This window comes from Podarcis filfolensis (genome assembly GCF_964270895.1).
Source record: "Podarcis filfolensis genome assembly, chromosome: 1".
Lineage (NCBI taxonomy): Eukaryota > Metazoa > Chordata > Lepidosauria > Squamata > Lacertidae > Podarcis > Podarcis filfolensis.
The window spans coordinates 37,306,799-37,316,263 of record NC_139604.1 but is presented as its reverse complement, the minus strand read 5'-3'; positions in this window follow the sequence as shown (position 1 = coordinate 37,316,263).

Below are 9,465 nucleotides of genomic sequence, written 5' to 3'. Positions count from 1 at the left end.
GTGTTGTGACCTCACTTCCCTGTCCTTGCTCTGTATCACTGGCTGCTGTGGGCATAGAACACTGAATGTTGTGAATCTGACATCATGGCCCAGATAAGTGTTGCAAAGGGAGAACCAAGCACGATTCCTTCACTGGACGAAATGGAATGGACCTTCTGATGAGATGGTATCTGCATCTGGATATGAAGAGAGTGAGATGGTCTTCTAGGTAATTCAAAATTTAGGGTGAGGAACTGAAATTTAAATCAGGTGCAGGGGATTGTTGGCCCTTCAGGTGTTGCTGACTGACAACTCCCATGAGGATAACAGAAACTGTAGCCCAGCAACATCTGAGGAGAGCACAGGTTCCCCACATTTAGTTAAAATTAATTTAAAAAGCCCCTGCTCAGTCTGCTGCCCAGGTGCTACAAATGAGTGACTGTGAGGCCCCTGTTCTCCCTTCTTCTTCTTTTTCTTCATCTTGAACTGATGTTGGGTCAGAAGCTATTGAAATGGAGGCCTATCTTCTTCCATGCAGGAGGACACTTGGCCACCTTAAAACCGATGGTTTGTACAGGGAACTGTAGTTTGAGATACAGGGTGGCAGGTCTCTCTCTGTGTGCCATACCCTGCTCTCTCAAAAATCACAGGCCACTAAACATATGTGAGAACATGAGGTAGACTTGGTTTTCAGCATGCATAGAAGCACTGACACTAAGTCTTGGGGACAGGAAGCTGTGTCTAAAAGGTATTTGTCAGTCGTATGTAATTAAGAAGCAAATATGTCATACTGCAAAATGCACTAAATACAACTTAGGAAGCCAGAAATGCAAGGAGTTTGGACATAGGCACCTAAAGGACAGCAGTCAACCCTCTATTTTTTACAGAACAAACAAGGCCTTTTGTGGGAGAAGAGGAAAGGAGCCCATGTTACAAGCTTGTACTGGAGTTAGAGGAATGATGCTCAAGCGCTGTGCCTCATGTTCCAAGGTAAACAGATCCCTGGTAGCACAACATGTTGCATAACTTCATGCTTTCAAGTAAGAAGAGCTGTAAGAACAGTCAAATTCTGTTCAATGAGGAGTAAGAATAAATGTGTCTGGCTTGCATTTAGATCTATAAATCTCCAGCACAGCCTCATGATTGCATTAAACAGCTTCACTGACTGATGAATAAGTGAAGCACTGAGAATTGCTTTAGTTGCTATTGTTAGCATTGTTACTGATAGATTAATATATGCTAGAAAAATGTTATAAAAATATCTCTCAGACAATTAAACTATGATAGTCCCTTTTGACCAGAGATGCATACAAAAACTGAAGTAAATAATAAATCACAAAGTGAAGTTTAAAACTCCTAGTGCAGTCTCAAAATGTGCTAACAGGACCTATAATCTCTGAAAGAAGAAACATCAGTTTCCTCTGAAATGCATTAAGGCTTAATAAATTCTGCAAACACTTAGGGATGTGTTTGGCATTAAGTTGTTTGCAATATCTAAGTAGAGATGAACTAAGCATTGCCCTTTAAATTTGTGAATCAAACGTGAGCATCCATTTCCTTTGCTAAATGTTTGGATACAAGCATGCACCCTTTGACTACGAATAATGTCCTTCAGCAACTTTGATGTTGTTTCATCTGCTTTAGTAACTTTGACTACAATCAAATCAGATAGTCCATTTCTGCTATTCCAGCAGGATGGCAGGGAGGCAACTGTGGGGCCAGATTAAGATTGGAGAAGTGCTTCTTAAACTTCTTAAAAGTGACATGCCAGGAATTGAAGCCAGCCTGGAAGCTACGCCATCTGCCCTGGAATGCTGTTTCTTAATCCAAAGTGTGTGGAGGTTACTGGAAGTAAGGTACTCTGTATAAACTCAGAGGTACATTAAATCATATATTTGAAGAGTCCTTCACAGTATTGAGAACAGATTCTGGGGCTTAGCTTCAGCAAGCTCCAGCACAAATTAAGCTCTGGATTGGTAGAGGGCTGAGAAAAGTAATTTTTTTTTTTTAATACTGTGATCTCTTCCATATCCTCCTCCCACCTTCCTCCTTAGCTCTATTCCCATTAAATGAATTTTAAATGTTTCACTGCATTTCATCCCCTCTGCACCACATGGAGAAGCTGTTTGCACTTTCTCAAGCATAATTTTCAGCAGTGCATTTCCTGGTTGGTGGTACCTGGTGCAGGCTCATTCACCTGCAATCAAGGAACAGAAAATATGTCTTTTTGTATCAGGGCAAAGTCTAGCATTCTGTTGCCAAAGCTACCACACTAGCAATTGCACTGCAGGAAAGAAAAGACCGGCTTTGATAACAAGGTGCCTGATATGGAATTGCCATGTTTCGTGTACTAACTTCGTACAGGGCACCCACTTACTGCCACCCTGTATTATCCCTGCATTCCCTCCTTTCTCAAAGTTGAAATTTTTTTAAAGAATGATTGAAGAGTGCCAGGTGTGGATACCCACACCGCCACTCCTACTTCTTTTTTAAAGGGTGGGGTTTTGACATGGGCAGTGATGAATCGGGGAGCTGAACCTATGCCCAGCTTAGCACACACTCACTTTTACTGAGATTCAATGTATCATCTCTCCAAGAAATAGCGGTTGGGTGGTAGGCTTGTTAAGTGTGTTGGAGCAAAACTAGGAAAAGTGTCCTTTGGAACCTTCAAGACTAGCACACAGGTTGTGACATGGTCTTTTGTGTGCTAGAGGTCATTTTGGGGGTGTAACCAATAACACAAGGTCTAGCCACAAAAGCTTATACTGCAATAAGCACAGTTTGCAAGAACTCGATCTCCTAATGTGGCAGCACCTACACTTTGGAACTCCTTGCCAGATGGACGGGGCATAAATTTATTATTATTATTATTATTAGGCAGCCACCTTTACTGTACTCTTTCCAGTACCTGAAATTTACCCAGATATTTAGAAAGTTGGTGTGAATTTTAATCTGTTTTTGGTGTATTGTTGATTTTAATTAAAAAACATTTTTTTGAACTACTGTTAATTCTTTTTATTGATAATTTTATTGTTTTTTGTGAACCGCTTTGAGGTTCTTTTTGCAACCAATTGTGTATACACTTTATGAAACGAATAGATTTTGGAGGTGCCATGGGACTTTTTTTCAGCTGGAAAATATATGTGGGATGATGATAGACTTCTCAAGTCTTGATAATACTCTCATTGGTTGATATACAACTAGTACTACTAATAATAATTTAATAATCTGATTAGCCACAGACTTTAAAAAAGTAATAAATTTCCCAAAGCTCTAAGAGTAGATGAAGAGTTGCCCTTTACTTTGTAAACAAAACCCAATGTAATTAATTTGCCTTTATGAATAAAATGAGTAATCAACAGAAAGAGGTAGGAACAGAAAAAGTGCAAATGTGAATTTTATGCACATAGCCTTTTTAAATCTCAAACAAGGCCTTTAATAATAATCACCATTGTACTAAGAATAAGGGTAGAGCTACCACAAATAGCTTGTTCTGGCCGAAGACGTACAGCAAGGCAACCTTGTTGACTGGGAGCTGAAGGTTACGCAGTAGATATGAAATGCATATAACTCAGATGTCAATGATAGTTTTGAAGTACTAGGGGAATAATTAAGTTTCCCTATTAGGAGAGCACATCCTACTGAAAATTTCAGAACCCTTCACTGGCATACAAAAGTGCTAACAATAGCTGAATTAAAGGTTACATATCACCTAACAACAAGCTTTCGACAAATTACTGCAAGAAGGGGGAGGGAGACAATGACAATGATAAACCTGCATAAATGAACTTAATCAGTTCACTCCCTGTCCACCAGAATGAATCTTTAATGTAACTCTTGGTAAATTATAAAGGGATAAATAAATTAAAAACCCAAATATGTTTTTAAAGTGCCCTAGCCATACGTATTAGTGTAACACTGATAACCTAGTTTTCCCAAAGGAATAATCTGACCTGACTTCATGAGACAATCTTGAGACCACCTGACACTGGTGTAGGCTCAACAGAATGAGTTTTAAGTCATTATAAACTGGACAGTGAAGAATGTTGGGAGCATACTGGAAATTGAGCTGTATGAATCACAGTGACTTTTTTTTGGGGGGGGGAGAAAGTCCCATTCATTCATCCCATTCTGAAGACTGCATATACCAGTGTGTCAGTAGAAACTGCATGTCTGAGAAGGGGCACTGCTGTCCCTACCATTAGTCAGAGTTAGACAGCCACCTCAAGCAGAAGATGTTGGGGATAGGGAGTGGTAATATGGTGTTGAGGGAACAAACTGTGTGTGCCTACACAGCCTACCCTGCAGTCCCTCAGCTAGCCTCCTGCTATCAGATGTGGAAGAAGACACCCTCCCATTGGCAGTATTGAAATAAGATTCAATTGCCAGTCCACTTGGCATATTTTCACTGCTTCCACAGGAGGTTCTGCAACTTGTAATGCTAACCCTCAGCAGGGTGGAATGATCCCTCTGAGGTCTAACTATTTCTGTCTTTCAATGATTCAAGGAAATTTTCTGGGCACTGGGGAAGGAAGGGGAAATCTTTTGAGCTCCCTCAAGCATTTGAGAGCATTCGGATGTATATGTGAACTGCAGGTTAAAAGGAAAGGTGATGTTTTGGTTCATCTGTTTCAGGTTCCCAGTGGGTCAAGGCAGGCCAGAAGTTGCAGCACCATGGATAGTTCCAAGTGAGTTACCTGCTCTAAGAAAGGTTGGAAGTGAATCAGGGTCTTAGAAGAGTCATTTCCTGTAGTCCTCCTTTCCCAAGCATAACACCTTTGGCCTGGGTAGCGGCCCCTAAAGGGCCTGAAGATGAGCACTTTGCATCTTTCTGAGCCAATCACTCTGCGTCTCTTTTCTCAGTCAATGTCACCACTGTCAGTTTCCTGTGCTTTCCAGGTTTGCAGGCAGTTCTTGCTCTGGTCAGCTCTGAAGTAACTTGTTGAATTCACCCCACTGCTCAATTCTTTTATATAGCCTCACTGCCAATTTTTGGTTTAAGACACTGATTCCGTTCTTTGGGGGCAGGCTATACCCCCAGTTTTCTCTAGCTTCATTAGTCTCTTTCTTGTCTTCTATTCCAGACTTCTTTCCCACCCTCTTCTCATTTTCTCCTTCTTGTCTTTCTCAACAGAAGTAGAATAGGCCTATTTGTGTTACAGACAGCTTATCCTTCAACCAATCAGATCTGAATGCCATAGAATTCTTCCCCCTCCATCAGACTATTTTCCCAACCAATCAAGAACTCCTGCCCAATAAGCCAATCAGAAGTGTAATTTTAAGTCCTCTCTCTTAGTATTAAACAGAACTTGGTTTTCCCTAGACAATTCTCGTGTAACCAAATAACAGCCAATTCAGTCATCAATGTGTACAGTACTTAGAATTTCAAATTTAACCCATTACATGACCCCCACATAAACATACTAATACACATACATATACACATACATTGTATCTAAACCAAACACAGTTTAAAAGGAGATTTCTCTGCACTCTTATTAACTTCAGAAAAGCTGTGCATGAGCAAAGCTGCAAGTTATATTGGAATGTGTGACTTACAAGGCCCTGAGTTTAAAATTTTGGCAGGCTGCTATAGTAGACCTAAAGAGGTATACCCTTCTTCTTCCAGTGTTTTTATAGCTCATTTCCAGTCAGAAAACCTTGTTCCAACCAGTGTTTTAAAGCAGCAAGATGAATAAATATTTAGTCTACACCTAATTACCCTCCATAATACTGGATATGCAAATCTGAATGTACTTGGAATTTGCTCTAAGAGACTTGGCAAGTATAAATTACCCTTGTCCTCCAGACTCCTAGCTTCCACAGATAGCTTATCAACAGTTGGTGCTTAAAGATAGCAGCTTTATTATTAACAATCAATAATGTTTAAAAAACATTAATACACTTAAGCAATGTTAATGCAATTACATTTCATTAAAGAAAATTAATGCTTGAAATACACCCACATTGGGCTGTGCTAAGTCATCACATCTCTCTACCTGGTATACAGCATCATTCTTCTCTTGTTTATCTCTCCCTCCCTCCCTCTTTCTCTCTGAATGATCTGACAAGAAGGTAACAGGACAAAATGTTATTCTCAATTATTATTATTTTAAAGAATTGTAGCCCTTGGCTTCTTTAAAACTATGAAGAAGTGTTTTATAGAATGCAGAAAAAAAATTGCTACAGCTTACATCAGAATATGGCTGCCACTAACAGTTATTGCAGGGAGGGGGAGAGGATGAACTTTCAAGATCTCTATCCCTAAAAAGAAAAGAGAAGAGGGAATCAAGATCACTGCCCAAAATAGCACATCTTCTCTAACAGTAGTAAGTGTAAATACTGTAAGTGATGTTTCTTTCAGGAGTCTGAGAACATGGAAAATGGCCACCTCAGAAAGGAGCTCTGAAACTCTGCAAGGGCTATTTCATTTGCCAAGAGTGGCAGCTGCTTTTTGCTAGCAGGAAGGTCTGGCAGGCGTATAGTCACAAGGTCACTGCTTTGGGGGTTTACCCATGAGATGTCTTGGACAGCTAGCAATACTGGCATGGAACTAGGAGGACACGTTGTCCCTGATGAGTTGGAGAGAGAAGGCTATTTAGGTCATGCTCAACAAGCCCTTCACCTAGAGCTATGCAACCCAGTAGCAATTTTGCTCCATGAAAGCTTTTGCAAAAAAGTAAAATAAAAATCCTGTAAGACTGCTCCTATCAGCACCTCTGTTTTTTTTTACAATAAATAGAAGTGCTCCTCTCTAACTCGCCTTCAGTTTCCTGTGTTTAAGGTATTATTCCCTGAATCCCAGACATCAGTGATTTCAGAACTTATATAAAACAGTGAGGTAGCTTTTGTTAAGAAGCATCGAAATGCTTAGAATTGTTACGTATTTGGAGATTTTGTTACGTATTTGGAGAGTTTTCAGTATGGTCACCAACTATTATACTTTGTCACTATCCACACAACAAGTACAAGCTTCTGGAGAAATGTATTCCGCATGACCTCAACAGAACAAATAGGTCTTGAAAACAACAACAGTGGGCTTGTACTGGAGCCACCACTGTTTGTGAGAGAGGCCCATCATCACAACTTCCTGTTCTGCAGCATTGGAAAACTGGATTATCTATTAAACTGGCCAATTTTAAATTAAGGACAGACTAGATGCAGAAATGCATAGCCTTACTTGTCATATTTCTAACCAACATTTATTCATGGAGATGAAAGAAAGCAAAATTTTAGCATCACAAAAGCCTTGTGAGGTAGGTTAGGCTGAGAGATTCAACGTGTCCAAAGAAACCGAGTAATTTTCATAGTTGAGCAGGGAACTGAACCCAGATTGCCCCTCCTCAAATGCCCAATTCACTACATGATACCAGCTTCCTTCCATGACACCAGCATAGGGTGAACCTCCTATGTTTACCACATAAAACAAGAGCAACACTGGGTGAGCTGTTCTTTAGAAGATTGCTTGATGAATGCAAACCATTTCCACACTGCTAGTATGACCCATCATCCATTTAGGCTATAGTACATAGAATTCCATCAGCCAACCTTGTAATCAGACAGAGTAAGGCAGACCCCTCAAGTGGCAGATGTTGAGGGGTGGGGAGTGGACAGAGTAGTGGCCTAACTTTCACCATCTTAGCTTCAGGTGAAAGGGAGAGCCCTGCCCCATTGCCAGCGTCAAAGTAAGATTCAATTGCCAGTCTAGTTGGCTTTCGTACATGGAACAGGGAGAAGTGTTGTATTATACATTGCCTTAGGTAGCAAAATATCTTGGCCCAGCCCTAAGAATCCCCCAGTGCCAAATACCTCCAATTTGACAGGGTTCTAGTAAGGCTGTATTTCGCCAACTAAGGAAAATTGCAGCAGCTGTCAACAGATCTCAAAATCTGACCAACAATTTTCTCAGAAATGTTTTATTACATGTGAACATAGGATAATACAACCATTGGATGGGCAGGGATTCTTGAATTTGCTCTGATAAAACTTCAATAGAGTTTAATTTAATAAACAGATATTTATCAACCATCCAGCATTAACACTAATGGCATCTTACAATGTGAACGCATGTGAATAGAAAAAAGATTGACAGCAGTATATTTGGAGATGTATATTCTAGTCATATGATAAGGAGGCCAAAGTAGTAGATGTGTCTGACAAAACCATCACCTGTCAGTATGTATTAAAAAAAACCCAGTACTGTATCATGTTTAACCTCCCAGTCATCACTTGGTCTTACTCTATGCTAAAACTCATTGCATGGACTCCACCTTGTGGTGTCTTCTCCATCCAGTAGGTGGTGCTGATGTGGAAACTTTCCACATGATCTGTAAGAATCACATGATGAGCTGTGAGATACCTTCCCACCGTGTAGTGAAGGAAACACTGCTGGTCTGCTTTGTCACATGAGTGGTCTGCTTTTTCACACGAGTCCCAGGGTGGCAACGTTTACAGTGGCCCTAAGGCACTTCCAAGTGATCTAATCTTCTTGAATCCTGCCTTCTCTCCTCTTTGTGTATAACTTTATGCCATCTTTTCTGTTAGAAATTCTTCTCCTGTCTCTTAACATTCCTGTCTTTCTGCAGCTCTCCCAGAAGGTATTGTAGAGAAAGGTCAACTCTCTTAACACAGCTCCTGCCTACATTTCAGCTAATGTACTGTAGCACATTATCAGATTTCCAAACAATTGTTTGGTTTTTATTAGAATGTGCTAGGTTTCTCTCTTTCCGTAGCGTTAGTAAAAAATATATATAAAAAAAGAATAGTGCTGAGTTGTTGACTAGTAATAGGAACAAGCAACCCATTGCCCTGAGAAGTGGGATGGAAGTGATTCCTGTTATTAAAAACAGACGGTGTGCTGGCCACCATGCATGCGAGAGAAGGGTTAACGCTGCAAATGTGTAGCTAGCAAATACCCTGAATATCTGCCTTCCCTAATGATTTATTTTCAGTTTCTGAGGCACCATCTCAAATATCATGGTGTCATATTGGTGTGTGATGGAACCTCAAGGTGCTAAGTGAAGAACACTGACTTGAACCAGAAAAGGGCAAATTTCTTCAGAGACTGAGAATTTAAACTGCCACATTTGCCATATCTTTCTCCTGGAAAGGAAAAGAGAATGGTGTAATGGCTAAGATAATACCTCTGTCAACAGCAAGGGTAAGGATAGCAGGTGGTATTCAGATTTGACTCTGGTTTGTTTTTTTTAAATTGACTTGAATTGGGAGTGAATGGCGAGAATGTTAATGGACTGAGAAGGACCCAGTGAGGGTGGAGGTCTGAGAAGTGGCATGTTGCCAGGGTCTCCACTAGGGGACAGAGAGAGCATGTATGGGTTGCAAGAGTACTAGGTGGGGTATAAGTAATAAATTATTGTTACTCTGTAGAGACACAATGTCATGGACTGGCTGGGAGGCACCAGCCTGGGGAAACCCCAAGGGAAGAAGGCTCAGAGTGGTGGGAGGACAATGAATAGTCAGAGGGAG